This window comes from Orcinus orca, chromosome 1, assembly GCF_937001465.1.
Source record: "Orcinus orca chromosome 1, mOrcOrc1.1, whole genome shotgun sequence".
NCBI lineage: Eukaryota > Metazoa > Chordata > Mammalia > Artiodactyla > Delphinidae > Orcinus > Orcinus orca.
Window position 1 is genome coordinate 457,405 of NC_064559.1, and position 15,249 is coordinate 472,653.

Here is a 15,249-nt window from a genome sequence, read left to right on the forward strand (position 1 = left end):
TAACGTACCACCGAGACCGCCCTAAGCTTTTATTGAACGCAATGCAACGCTCTTTCTATTCGTTTTCCGTTTCGACGTCGGTAAAATGCTTTCCGTCAATCTAAAAGGATGGAAGATTGGCACAAAACACTCTGCGGATAGTTGTTTTTCACAAAGGAAAATCACAAACGAAACAGGCATTTCACCGGGTGTAGAGCACTAACGCCCCCTAGTGCCTCTAAATGCCAAGTGAACAGAGGCGCTTAATTAAATATCGAATCCCAGCTCTCTCCGCTTGAGAGGGAGAGCAAGCCATTCTCAAGTGGAGGAGGGATGTTTTCAGCAGCTATCTGCAACATTCTGTGGACCTGGCCACTGTGTAGCTACAAAGAAACCTTTTGTCTGAGGAAACTAACTAAAGAAACTTGAAAGTGGGAAAAGCGAGAAAGAATGAGACAATACCCTCTTCTTGGTGACTCATTCACTTATTCGTTCACTTACCAAAGCAAATATCCACTACGTGTAGCGAGTACTGTGCTGAAAACCGCACAGAACACGGAGACGTACCCCCATTCGCAGGGAGGTTAGATACCAGAGAGGGAGACAAGATGTAGATTACCTTACGGCCGTTCCGCACGTGTCTTGTTAAACAGTTTACAGCTTCAGGGGAGAGAAGGGATCCAGAAATCGCCTGGATTCTCCGTGAAGTCTTCCCAGAGAAGCAGGTGCAAAATAGGTGGACTGGAAGAAACAAAACAATTAACCTCGTGGGTAGATATGAAACGGAGCAGAGGTGCACAGATATTTAGACCCCGTTCTTCCTTGAAACGTCTAGAAAGTGAAACTGAAGCCAAATTACGGAGGGCCTTGAGTGTCAGTCTTCGGAGCTTGGCCGTATGGGGATGACAGCGGGTGCCACGGACGGCTCGGAAGAGGGCAAGGGCATAACCCAAGAGCCCTGGGAGGTGTAGGAGAGGTCGCAGCGAGGGAGGTAGAAAGGCATGCGATTCTCCGAAGCAGTCACCGTAAGCCAGGTGTAAACTCATAAACGGTAGACGCGGAGTAAGGGCCACACAGATGGCAGGGAGGAGTACGAGGGACACTAGAAAGGAAAACGGTCAGGGCTTCACCAGGGATCGGGTGCATTCCTTTCTCCCTCTAACAGAGGTTATCAGTAACCGGGCTGGTCGCTGGGAATCAAGAGCAAGCAAAACAGGCGTGATCTCTTCTTCCTCACGGACCATGGGGTAAACTTACCTACCTGAAACTGGATGTGAAAGGCGACGACGGCCATAAGCGAGAGGTGCGTGGTGTCACGTGAGCTACGGTAGGGGGACGTGATGAGTTGAGTCGGTAAGGGGACGCTTTCTTGACCAAGTGACACCTGAGAAGAGATGAGAAGGGTGAGGCGGCATCAGTCAGCTGCAAACTAAACAGAGGGACACTTCCTGCAGAGGGGCAGCACGGGCGATGCGCCGTTGTAAGTATGCAGGCCTGAGAGGAGGCCACTGTGGGCAGGATGATTGAGAATGAAAGGAAGGAGCTGCAAGACGAGGCCGCAGAGATCACGCTCCACCCCGCCCAGGGGATGCCCTGCCCTGCGGACTAGCACACCCAGAGAGAGAGTACCAGTGCACAGCCAGATGAGAAGCCCGCTCGAGAATGCAAGCCAACGCTGCTTCTTTCGCCAAGAAAGTCTTGCCTGGTAAACTAAACAGCGTATCCATAGAGCGGACACGTGATTTACATTCTGAAGCAGGCGCCCCGCCTTACGGAACGGCGACGGTTCTCAGGGGGGCCGGGCAGGAGCCGCTCCGCGCGTCTGTGCCAGGGACCCACCCGCCTGCGGGACCTCCGGCCGCCTCGCAGGAAGCTACGACGCCCAGTCCCACGGCTACCTGTGCAGCGAGGTGGACTCCGCGGACGCGTGCCACACACACTTCAAGCGGGAGCGCGGCCTGAGTGGCAAGGCGAGAGGCCGGCCTGCCGCGCAGACCAAGAAGGCGCTCTTCGGCCTGGGCCTAGGTGCTTGCGCCGCCCCCCCGGGCCTGCCGGGCTCTGAGGGCCCTGCCCTGGACACCCTGCCCCCCTGCCCTTGGTTCAGTCACAGCAGAGGTGGCCACACCCACACCCTCTGTGACCTCGGCGTTCCACCCTCCTGCAGCCCCGCCCGCCCCCCTCCGCCGGTTGCCCTGGGCTACGGAAGCTGCATCCTGGGGCCAGGGGGTTCCCAGGAGGCCAAGGGAAGACACGATGGCCTTCAATGAGTCGCAGAGGCCTTACGTGGCCTTGTGTGGTTGGGCTCACCTCTGACGTTTCAGTGAACTCTGCGACAAGACAGGGACCTACCTGCAGCCTCACAGTTGGGCTCCACGGTAAGGTGTGCGGGACAGACCTCAAACTGACCCACGGCATGGAGCAACACCCGCCATCGAGAGGTCTACAAGAGAGCCGCTGCAGCTAGCCCACAGGTCCGAGAAAACTAGATTCTTCTTTACGTAAGTGAGTTTTGGGGAGATGTGTTGCAAAGCATTACCACAGCAAGAGCCGACTAATACAACGTTCTCCAAATCACTGCCATGTCCACGGCTGCCACCGAGCCTACGTGTAAGGCACCTGTGTCCTCGAACTTTGAGAACTCCTGAATTCTCGGTGCCTCTCCAACACAATGTACGTGGCTAAGGTGTCCCCAGATAACTTCACTAACGTACCACCGAGACCGCCCTAAGCTTTTATTGAACGCAATGCAACGCTCTTTCTATTCGTTTTCCGTTTCGACGTCGGTAAAATGCTTTCCGTCAATCTAAAAGGATGGAAGATTGGCACAAAACACTCTGCGGATAGTTGTTTTTCACAAAGGAAAATCACAAACGAAACAGGCATTTCACCGGGTGTAGAGCACTAACGCCCCCTAGTGCCTCTAAATGCCAAGTGAACAGAGGCGCTTAATTAAATATCGAATCCCAGCTCTCTCCGCTTGAGAGGGAGAGCAAGCCATTCTCAAGTGGAGGAGGGATGTTTTCAGCAGCTATCTGCAACATTCTGTGGACCTGGCCACTGTGTAGCTACAAAGAAACCTTTTGTCTGAGGAAACTAACTAAAGAAACTTGAAAGTGGAAAAAGAGAGAAAGAATGAGACAATACCCTCTTCTTGGTGACTCATTCACTTATTCGTTCACTTACCAAAGCAAATATCCACTACGTGTAGAGAGTACTGTGCTGAAAACCGCACAGAACACGGAGACGTACCCCCATTCGCAGGGAGGTTAGATACCAGAGAGGGAGACAAGATGTAGATTACCTTACGGCCGTTCCGCACATGTCTTGTTAAACAGTTTACAGCTTCAGGGGAGAGAAGGGATCCAGAAATCGCCTGGATTCTCAGTGAAGTCTTCCCAGAGAAGCAGGTGCAAAATAGGTGGACTGGAAGAAACAAAACAATTAACCTCGTGGGTAGATATGAAACGGAGCAGAGGTGCACAGATATTTAGACCCCGTTCTTCCTTGAAACGTCTAGAAAGTGAAACTGAAGCCAAATTACGGAGGGCCTTGAGTGTCAGTCTTCGGAGCTTGGCCGTATGGGGATGACAGCGGGGGCCACGGACGGCTCGGAAGAGGGCAAGGGCATAACCCAAGAGCCCTGGGAGGTGTAGGGGAGGTCGCAGCGAGGGAGGTAGAAAGGCATGCGATTCTCCGAAGCAGTCACCGTAAGCCAGGTGTAAACTCATAAACGGTAGACGCGGAGTAAGGGTGACACAGATGGCAGGGAGGAGTACGAGGGACACTAGAAAGGAAAACGGTCAGGGCTTCACCAGGGATTGGGTGCATTCCTTTCTCCCTCTAACAGAGGTTATCAGTAACCGGGCTGGTCGCTGGGAATCAAGAGCAAGCAAAACAGGCGTGATCTCTTCTTCCTCACGGACCACGGGGTAAACTTACCTACCTGAAACTGGATGTGAAAGGCGACGACGGCCATAAGCGAGAGGTGCGTGGTGTCACGTGAGCTACGGTAGGGGGACGTGATGAGTTGAGTCGGTAAGGGGACGCTTTCTTGACCAAGTGACACCTGAGAAGAGATGAGAAGGGTGAGGCGGCATCAGTCAGCTGCAAACTAAACAGAGGGACACTTCCTGCAGAGGGGCAGCACGGGCGATGCGCCGTTGTAAGTATGCAGGCCTGAGAGGAGGCCACTGTGGGCAGGATGATTGAGAATGAAAGGAAGGAGCTGCAAGACGAGGCCGCAGAGATCACGCTCCACCCTGCCCAGGGGATGCCCTGCCCTGCGGACTAGCACACCCAGAGAGAGAGTACCAGTGCACAGCCAGATGAGAAGCCCGCTCGAGAACGCAAGCCAACGCTGCTTCTTTCGCCAAGAAAGTCTTGCCTGGTAAACTAAACAGCGTATCCATAGAGCGGACACGTGATTTACATTCTGAAGCAGGCGCCCCGCCTTACGGAACGGCGACGGTTCTCAGGGGGGCCGGGCAGGAGCCGCTCCGCGCGTCTGTGCCAGGGACCCACCCGCCTGCGGGACCTCCGGCCGCCTCGCAGGAAGCTACGACGCCCAGTCCCACGGCTACCTGTGCAGCGAGGTGTACTCCGCGGACGCGTGCCACACACACTTCAAGCGGGAGCGCGGCCTGAGTGGCAAGGCGAGAGGCCGGCCTGCCGCGCAGACCAAGAAGGCGCTCTTCGGCCTGGGCCTAGGTGCTTGTGCCGCCCTCCTGGGCCTACCGGGCTCTGAGGGCCCTGCCTGGACCCCCTGCCCCCCTGCCCTTGGTTCAGTCACAGCAGAGGTGGCCACACCCACACCCTCTGTGACCTCCGCGTTCCACCCTCCTGCAGCCCCGCCCCCTCTCCACCGGTTGCCATGGACTACAGAAGCTGCATCCTGAGGCCAGGGGGTTCCCAGGATGCCAAGGGAAGACACCATGGCCTTAAATGAGTTGCAGAGGCCTTAATTGGGCTTGTGTGGTTGGGCTCTACTGTTATGTTTCAGTGAACTTTGTGAGAAGACAGGGACCTGCAGCCTCACAATTGGGCTCCACAGTATGATGTGTTGGACAGACCTCAAACTGACCCACAACATGGAGCAATACCAGCCATCGAGAGGTCTACAAGAGAGCCGCTGCAGCTAGCCCACAGGTCCAAGAAAAATAAATTCTTATTTATGTAACTGAGTTTTGGGGAGATTTGTTCCAAAGCATTATCACAGCAAGAGCTGACTAATACAACATTCTCCAAATCACTGCTATGTCCATGGCTGCCACCATGCCTACATGTAAGGCAACTGTGTCCTCGAACTTTGAGAATTCTTGAATTCTCGGTGCCTCTCCAACACAATGTACGTAGCTAAGGTTTCCCCAGATAACTTCACTAATGTACCACAAAGATCCCCCTAAGCTTTTATTAAATGCAATGCAAAGTTCTTACTATTCGTTTTCTGTTTCTACGTAGTTAAAATTATTTTCATCAATCTAAAAGGATGGAAAATTGGAACAAAACACTTTGTGGATAGTTGTTTTTCACAAAGGAAAATCACAAACAAAACAGGCATTTCACCGAGTGTAGAACACTAATGCCCCTAGTGCCTCTAAATGCCAAGTGAACAGAGGCACTTAATTAAATATCGAATCCCAGCTCTCTCCGCTTGAGAGGGAGAGCAAGCCATTCTCAAGTGGAGGAGGGATGTTTTCAGCAGCTATCTGCAACATTCTGTGGACCTGGCCACTGTGTAGCTACAAAGAAACCTTTTGTCTGAGGAAACTAACTAAAGAAACTTGAAAGTGGAAAAAGAGAGAAAGAATGAGACAATACCCTCTTCTTGGTGACTCATTCACTTATTCGTTCATTTACCAAATATTCACTACGTGTAGAGTACTGTGCTGAAAACTGCACAGAAAGCAGAGATGTACCCCCATTCTCAGGGAGGTTAGATACCAGACAGGGACATAAGATGTAGATTACCTTACGGCAGTTCCGCATATGTCTTGTTAAACACTTTACAAGTTCAGGGGAGAGAAGGGATCCAGAAATTGCTTGGATTCTCAGTGAAGTCTTCCCAGAGAAGGAGGTGTGAAATAGCTGGACTAGAAAAAAAAAAATTAACATCATGGGTAGATTTGAAACGGAGCAGAGATGCACAGATAATTAGACCCAGTTCTTTCTTAAAAAGTCTAGAAACTGAAATTGAAGCCAAATTATGGAGGGTCTTGAGTGTCAATCTTAAGAGTTTCGCTGTATTGGGTTGACAGTGGGTGCCACGGATGGCTCGGAAGAGGGCAATGGCATAACCCAAGAGCCTTGGGAGGTGTAGGAGAGGTTGCAGGGAGGAAGATAGAAAGACATGCGAATCTCCGAAGCAGTCATCGTAATCCAGGTGTAAACTCATAAACGGTAGACGCGGAGTAACGGTGACACAGATGGCAGGGAGGAGTACGAGAGACACTAGAAAGAAAAACGGTCAGGGCTTCTCCAGGGATTGGATACATTCATTTCTCCATCTAACAAAGTTTATCAGTAACTGTGCTGGTCGCTGGGAATCAAGAGTAAGCAAAACAGGCATGATCTCTTCCTCACGGACCATATGGTAAACACCTACCAAAAACTGGATGTGAAATGTGATTAAGGCTGTAAGCGAGAGGTACGTGGTGTTATGTGAGCTACGGTAGGGGGACGTGATGAGTTGAGTAGGTAAGGGGACACTTTCTTGGCAAAGTGACACATGAGAAGAGATGTGAACAGTGAGGCGGCATCAGTCAGCTGCAAACTAAACAGAGGGACACTTCCTGCAGAGGGGCAGCACGGGCGATGCGCCGTTGTAAGTATGCAGGCCTGAGAGGAGGCCACTGTGGGCAGGATGATTGAGAATGAAAGGAAGGAGCTGCAAGACGAGGCCGCAGAGATCACGCTCCACCCTGCCCAGGGGATGCCCTGCCCTGCGGACTAGCACACCCAGAGAGAGAGTACCAGTGCACAGCCAGATGAGAAGCCCGCTCGAGAACGCAAGCCAACGCTGCTTCTTTCGCCAAGAAAGTCTTGCCTGGTAAACTAAACAGCATATCTAGTGGACATATGATTTCCTTCTGAAGCAAGCTCCTTATCTTACAGAACGGCACCAGTTGTCCACCGGAAGCCATCCTTTGACTCCACATTTTAGACCATGGTGAGGAGGTTAGTCTTTATCCTAAGAGCAATGGAAAGTCACAGACGGATTTGAAGTGGAGATGGTGGTGTCTGCATCATGGAACATGTATTGGAAGGCAGCCAGAGTCAGCAGAAAGAAGATGAGGAAGTTTGTGCCTGAAACACTTAACCTCTTGTTGAAATAAGAGGTATCCTCTTCAGGTGAGAGAGCAAGGACACACAACAGAGTCTAGTGGGACATGAAAAGAGTGGAGAAAGAGTCATTGTTAACGGCTATAAGTAAGGGAGTAGAAAAAAGAAATGGGGACCACATGTCAGTTAAAATAAGACAGCCTATGTTGTTTCCATAGCTCTGTGACTGGATCTAACAAAACACATTGCTCTGAAAGCAGGTCCAGAGAAGATAAATGTTAGAGATGCGCAGAATGCATCTGCAGTGAGGTTCCATGGGATGGTAAAATGGCTTGGCAGTCTGGGTATAATGTTGTCATGATGGACCAGCAGTCAACTACAGGGAACCAGAGGTAAAATGATAAACTGTATTCTAGTCAAACTTACACTCACCAGAGCCCGGAAGGAGGAGAGCCCGTGTCTTGTGCTGCCCAGTATCCATGTCCCTCCCAGCTCAGGTATTGGCAGGGAAGCCCAGGCATCTTGTCTTGGGCCAGGCACGCACCTGGCTTGTCAGAGGGTCCCAGAGGTGCTGTGGGGAGGCAGCTTTTGCTCACCATGTTCAGGGAAGCTACAACACACCAGATACTGAAAGGAGAACCAAAGCCACTATTAAGATATAATTCAACTGTCTCCCAGTCCAGCAAGGGGTCCTGTTAGCACCGTATCAGTGCAACTGGCGTCACCCCACCCCAGGACCAAGCCAAACGAACGCCTCTCCAGGGGCCTCGAGACCCCACGACCTGGGCCACACACACGGGAGCATCACTCAGCTATGCAAAGGGGTGAAGCCCTGACACTCACAACGTGGACGGACCCTGAGAACACGATGCTCAGTGAGAGAAGCCAGACACAGAAGGACACACAGTGTGTGATTCCATTGATGGGAAACGTCCAGAACAGGCAGATCCACAGACACAGAGTGTCAGGGGCTGGAGCAGGGGACTGCCAGCCCTTTGCGCTGATGGAATGTTCTGGAATTAGAGGTGAAGGCTGCACAGCTCTGTGAATATAGTAAAAGCCATTAAATTGTACACTTCATGTGGGTGAGTTCAGTGGTGTGTGAATGCTATCTCGGCAAAGCTGTCATTTAAAAAGACACAAAACCCACAACACTCAGCGCAGCTCCTCCTCCCCTTGTCCCGCCCCTTCACCTGGTGTCTGTCCCAGACCAGGTGTGGGCCCAGCGTGTCCTGTGGCCCCAGCACCTGCTCTCCGGTGGGACCCTCACTCAGCCTGCAGGGTGAGCACAGAGCAGACGCCAGGGAGGCACCTGCACACCAGGGGAAACGTGAGCCACCACCACCATGGGACATGCAAATCCTTCCCTAGAGCTCCCCGCCCCAAGCCCCATGACTCCTGCCATCCCCGTGGGCACCACCCCGTGGCGGTCCCCCCCCCCAGGGACACAGCCTGCAAAAACCCCTTCCCCACCCAGGAAAAGACGTGTCAGGTTTTTAAAGGACCAGCGTTCTCAGAGGTAACCTCTCTCACACACCGGCTGCCCGTGCACCTGGTGTGAGCCTGACGTGCTTTCCCGACATCGGCCGCGTACCCCATGACTAACTGAGGGGATTCAAACGGAAGCCCCTCAGAGATGAGGAGGCGTCGTCATCCAAGGTCAATACTCAGTGAAGCACGCAGCCTCCGACCTCCCAACTGCAGCTCACGGGAACCTGTGACTCGGGAGCCCTGCCAGGCGCCCTGGACAGGAAGAGGGCCCGGTCCGACACAGGGGCGCTGAGGAACAGAGCCCCGGGCTAGGCACCGCGACAGCGGCCGTGGGTGGGGAGAGAGAGTCTGGGAAGGAACAAGAAAGGCGGGCAGTGAGGGAGGCACTACAGAGCCACGCATGAGCTGCGGAGGACCATGGACAGGCACCCGGCATGTCCTCTGTTAACACCCTTGGGACCGCTTGACGCCATGGGCGTGGCAGGAGACCCGGCTGGTGGGAACGGCAGGGACAGCTTGAGGGGACAGAGAAGACGTCAAAGAGGCCTCCAGGCAGCACCCTGAGTGGGAGGAAGGAAACAGGACTGTCATCCCACAGCCAGGGAGAGAAGGCGCACGCACTGGGGAAGAGTGCCAGGACCACGAGAGGAGGACACAGCAGAAAGAAAGAGGGAGGAGAGGGGATTCCTGGGAGACATGCGCCGGGCCCGGGGCCCAGGGATGTGCAGACACAGCCAGTCACACCCTACTGGTCCCCAAATCCAAAAGGGACACCAAACACTCTGTATCTTGATTGTACCAATGCCAATGAAATCATTACATCGGTGCGTAGCTTTGTAAGATGCCACCATCGGGAGAAACTGAGTAAAGAGAACGTGGGATGTGTCCGACCTATTTCTGACGGCTGTGCAAGAATCTACGATAATCTCAAAATAAAAAGTTTAATGTAATTAAGGAAAAAAGGACGCAGCTCCTAGAGGTAGACTGGGGGCCGGTCCCCTGCAGCTCCCAGCCGCCTCCTGCCTAGTGAATATCCAAAGGGCCGGCTGGCTGCCTCTGGCCCCTCCCACCAGGAACAGAGTATACAGGCGGCATTTGGATGTTAGGGACCAAAGTATGAAAGCTAACAGGCACGTACATACGGAATACCAGGCTTTTCCCGGTGATCCCTTCCTCTTCAAAGGGGCTACTTCACCCACGGAAAGTCCTCAAAGGGTTAACCTGCCTTCCACCTGAGCTCAGATTAGGCAGGACTCACACCAGCAGAGGTCAGATCAGAAAATGTTTTCTGAGTCACAGGGAGGGATGGCTCACTCACCCTCCCACTTCAGCTACTACCCACTGTGGAGTGAAGGGTGTGACTGCTCAGCGGGCATTCATCAGAGACTCGTGGGCTCTCAGGAGGAAGCCAGAAGCAGGCGGGGACACTCACGCTGGGGCCGCTCCACGCCCACAGCCTCAGTGAGTCACGGAGGGGAAGGACCACTGCACGCCCTTGCTGGCTCCTGCCCTGCCATCAGGCAGCCGAAGATACCACCTGCTTCCTCCTGAGCTGAGACCCGGTTTTCCCACCAAAAGAAGGACCATCCTGCTTTAGAAATGCCACCGTGAGCTATAAGTAGATATCTGGGAACTCTCAGTCACAGAAGGAACAAAATTCGCCCTGCACCTCACCCTCCTATTTGTCAATTGCGCAAAAGCCCATCTTGGAGGCTGGACATTTCCGAGTACAGGCGGTTGTGGCTGTTTACACTTCCTCCTGCGGGTGCCCCCACCTCAGAGAAACCACCCACACTTCCCCCAGGGCAAATCTGGCAGCCCCACTCTCTGGGACCTCAGTTGATCCCATATACGGGGCACTACACCTCAGCTGAACTTCTGTGTTTATAGATCACCTACCGTCCTTAGTTCATAAGTTTTGAGAATAAGAATACTGTCACCCTCAGAATGGGAGAAAATATTTGCAAACGAATTAACGGACAAAGGATTAATCTCCAAAATATATAAACAGATCATGCAGCTCAATACTAAAGAAACAAACAACCCAATCCAAAAATGGACAGATGACCTAAATAACCATTTCTCCAAAGAAGACATACAGATGGCCAAGAAGCACGTGAAAAGCTGCTCAACATCACTAATTATTAGAGAAATGCAAATCAAAACTACAATGAGGTATCACCTCACACCAGTCAGAATGGGCACCATCAGAAAATCTACAAACAACAAATGCTGGAGAGGGTGTGGAGAAAAGGGAACACTTTTGCACTGCTGGTGGGAATGTTAATTGATACAGCCACTATGGAGAACAGTATGGAGGTTCCTTAAAAAACTAAAAATAGAATTACCATTTGATCCAGCAATCCCACTACTGGGCATATACCCAGAGAAAACCATAATTTAAAAAGACACATGCACCCCAATGTTCACTGCAGCACTATTTACAACAGCCAGGTCATGGAAGCAACCTAAATGCCCATCGACAGATGAACAGATAAAGAAGTTGTGGTACATATACACAATGGAATATTACTCAGCCATAAAAAGGAAAGAAATTGAGTCATTTGTTGAGACGTGGATGGATCTAGAGACTGTCATACAGAGTGAAGTAAGTCAGAAAGAGAAAAACAAATATCGTATGTAAACGCATGTATGTGGAACTTAGAAAAATGGTACAGATGAACTGGTTTGCAGGGCAGAAGTTGAGACACAGATGTAGAGAACAAACGTATGGACACCAAGGGGGGAAAGCCACAGGGGGGTGGGGATGGTGGTGTGTTGAACTGGGCGAGTCGGATTGACATGTATACACTGATGTGTATAAAACTGATGACTAATAAGAACGTGCTATATAAAAAAATAAATTAAATAAAATTCAAAAATCAAAAAAAAAAAAAAAGAATACTGTCTACTGTCCTCCGCGACCCCTGGAACACTCACTCTAAATATCCAGGAGGTGCTTGCAGAATGAATGAATCAATGAACAAACAAGCTCACTCATTTCAAACGTGCGGTCATGTGAATAACCTGACCTTCTAAGAAGTTAAGCTTCTGGAAGGAGCCCATTTTCTTAATGTATTCAGCATCGAGTCATCACAAAATATGAACTCTTATAAAGTACTGCCCCCTCACTTCCCATGAGAAAGCAAAATTCCTCAGCAGGGAAATGGGAGGGTAGCAGACATTACCCGCAAAGCTTTAGGAAGGCTGCAGCTCGCTGAGCACTTCACTAGGGCCCCTGACCGCCTGCCTGATAGTAGGACAGACACACCAGGAATGGCTGCTGACCGGCAGAAAGAGCACCCGGCCAGGCAGGCAGCACACCCTGCACCCTGCCAAGCGAGGTCCAGCCAGCAAGGGAAAGACGCTCTCTCCACTTCAGAACCGCCCACCACTAGAAAGCCAGGTCCTGCCAGGGCCTGGACACACGAGGCCTTCCTTACAAGGGTTACAAATCTGTGGCCTTGCTCTGCCTCGAATAAAAGACAGAGACGGGGACAACATGACCATCTCCAGATGAACCTTCAACTTCGTTTCAAGTGCCTGGGTGCTGGGTCACAGTGCATTTCTAAACTCTTCCAATACTCAAAAATACCAATTTCTAAGATGCAGAAGGTTGTTAAACATACACTTAGCACAGATTCCAGTCCCACTCCTGAGTATTTTCTCAAGTGAGGTAAAAACCCAAGTTCACATGGAAACCTGCCCTGGGATGTTTACAGCAGCTTTATTCCTGATCCCCTCAAAACTGGAAACATCCCACAAGTCCTGCCACCCGCAGGCGAATGGACAAACGCATCATGGAATACAACACAGCCAGAAAAAGGAGTGGCTTCTCATACCCGCAACAACAGGGATGACGGACTTCCCTGGTGGTCCAGTGGCTAAGACTCCGCGCTCCCAATGCAGGGGGTCCGGGGTCCATCTCTGCTCAGGGAACTAGATCCCGCACGCTGCAACTAAAACATACTGCATGCGCCAATGAAGATCCCATGTGCCGCAACTAAGACCCGGCACAGCCAAGTAAATAACTAACTAAATCAATGTTTAAAACAACAACAAAAAAAACAAACCTGGGATGAATCTCGCATAGGTTTTGCTGAGCCAAAGCAGCCAGAATTGAAAAGCTACATGCTGTTGTTCCGTTCATCTGGCTTTCTGGAAAAGCCAAAACCTTAGGGACAGAGAGGAGATTAGTGGCCAAGAGGCTAGAGGCGCGCTGGCGCCAAAGGGCAGCAAGTGGGATGACAGGATTGCTCTGCCGCCTGACGGCGATCATCTGTCAAAACTCCTACAACTGTGCACTACAAGTGAACTATGCTTCACGGCTACTAAGGATAAACAAATTAATACATTTTGAAAAATGCGCCGGCCAGCCAACCGGTGCATGACAAGTGCAGTAAGAGGGGCGGGGAGGCGAGGCAAGTGGATCAGCTGGAGTTCTGAAGGCTCTCCCCACTTTCAGTTTCCCTCCCCTGGGATGTCTCCCCGCCCTGCCCACTGCTCAGGCCGCCCACCCGGGCCACCCGGAGTTACCCAACCGGAAAAGCCAGAGCCCAGGCTCAGCCGCGCCTCCGGGCACAGGAAGGGCAAAAATAGAAAGCGCCAGTGCGCGGTGGCGGGCTGGAAACCCTCGGACCTCAGATAACTGCGGAGAACCGGGGCCCGGGAGTCAACATCGGCTCCCAGGCGGTCCCAGCGTCCCGACCCCGACCCCGACCCCGGCCGCGACACACTTTCCACGAACTGACACACACGGAGCCCGCGCGAGGGCCGGGTCGCCTGGAGGCCGGTCCCCCGCAAGCCGAGCGCACGAAAGAGCGCCCCAAAGGCGCCGGCCCAAGGCGCCCGCTGCGCTTTCCCTCCGGAAGGTGGGCTGCAGGGCCCAAGCGTAAACCCTGAGACAAGGAACACGCGCACCACGCCGCCACGGGGGACGAGAGGCCGGGTGTCCACCTAGCCGGACACCCTGCATTTCTGGACTCACCGGACGCCTGTGTAAATTTACGTCTGGCGTGTCATTTTCCAAAGGCCACTCAAGATCAGGGAACAGAATGCCTCCTCTCCAAGTGTCCTGCCAGCCCACCCACTCAAGATCAGAGGGACAAAATGCCTAACTAAAACAAAACAGAAACACAAAAAAATTGGAGTGAGGGAGGAAAGGGTGCCCTGAAAAATAAAAAAAGAACTAAGCACGTTGACAGCGCTAAGAATAAACTACCAGGAAAAAGAAACCCTACATGTCAGATCCTAAAGTACAGAAGGGCAAGCCCGCCGGCATTCCAGGCCCGGGGGGACCGGGGTCCCCAGCCCTGCAAAGCCAACCGCAGACCGGCTCAGGCGCCCCTCGGAAGCACGGGGTCCCCGCGGCTGAGTCTGCGCCCCCGGCCGGCGCCGGCTCCCCTCTGCCCACCCTGCGCGCGGGGGCTAGAAACTGCCGCGGAGAACCACTGCGGGGCGGGAAGGGGGCCTCCAAACAGGGTCTGGCGACTCGAGTCGCTCCGTTTCTCGGTGGGCTCAGTACGCGCCGTGGGGGAAGAGGGGCGGGGGCCCGGGAGGAGACGGGCGGCACTTACGTAGACCGGCAGCGGCCACGGGTAGACGGCGGGCTCGGCCCCCACGAGCGACTCCAGCCTCAGCTCCAGCTTCTCCCCCATGTCTTCGCGCGCGGCCCCCGCACCGTGCTAGTTTGGCGGTTGGCGGAGGGGCGCGGCGCCGCCGGCGGGGGCGGGGCAGACGGGAGGCTGAGGGGAGGGTGCCTGGCCTGGGCCTCAGCTGCCGCCGCCGCGCTCCCATCCGGCCCCCGGCTCCCTCTTTGCGGTCACAGGCCCGGGGCCTCCAGCGCTGTCGCCAACTCGGGCCGGCGTGAGGCGAGCACAACAGCCGGGGGCCGGGCTGAACCACTCGCGGCACGCGCGGACCGCCCCGTGGACTCGCACGCTCTCACGCACGGACGCACGCACGGACGCACGCACGCACAGACGCACGTCTTCGGCTGCCCCTGGCCACCCTCACCGGCCCGAAGCGGGGAGCCGGGAAGACTCCTCAGGGCCAGTGGTGGCGGGTTCGACTCCCGCACTTGACACACCGTGACACACACCCTCCCCCCCAATAATAAGACTATAATTCCTATTAAATATGACAGCCAGAATCCCGGCTTCTGTTCACAAAAATGCCGTGTATTTAGCCTATGCTAGGCACCAGACCGCGGACGCTCAGTACTGGCAAAAAAGGAAATGCCCTGCCCTCATAGCACTGCCATTTTAATTGGAATAGTAGTGACAATGGTCAAGGGAGAAAATAAAGTGTCATCATCGCCACGGGGATGGTTAATCTCATGTGCGCACTGCGTGGGGCCCCGGCAACCACAAACATTATTCCAGATGTGGCCAGGAAGGTATTTTTCAAGAGAGGTTAACACTGAAATGGGTCCACTTTGCATAAAGGAGATTGTCAATGCCACGGTGTGGGTGGGCCTTGTCCATCACTTGAAGGACTGGA

At 53.3% G+C, this 15,249-nt stretch overlaps 2 long non-coding RNA genes across 4 annotated transcripts; both read right to left on the minus strand.

The window, feature by feature from the left end:
- Positions 1–4,922: 4,922 nt before the first annotated feature.
- On the minus strand, positions 4,923–6,743 carry LOC125964843 (uncharacterized). Its single transcript, XR_007478132.1, has 3 exons — positions 6,581–6,743; positions 5,947–6,068; positions 4,923–5,093 (listed from the first exon to the last, which is right to left on the minus strand). It is a non-coding gene; the product is annotated as an uncharacterized LOC125964843 (long non-coding RNA).
- Positions 6,744–7,063: 320 nt separating this feature from the next.
- Positions 7,064–14,850, minus strand: LOC125965336 (uncharacterized). Of its 3 annotated transcripts, none has more exons than XR_007479097.1 (4): positions 14,325–14,850; positions 8,114–8,299; positions 7,690–7,884; positions 7,064–7,354 (listed from the first exon to the last, which is right to left on the minus strand). It is a non-coding gene; the product is annotated as an uncharacterized LOC125965336 (long non-coding RNA). The 3 variants fall into 3 exon arrangements; XR_007479098.1 differs by having other exon boundaries at positions 8,101–8,299; XR_007479099.1 differs by having other exon boundaries at positions 8,114–8,270; positions 14,325–14,717.
- Between the last annotated feature and the right edge of the window lie 399 nt (positions 14,851–15,249).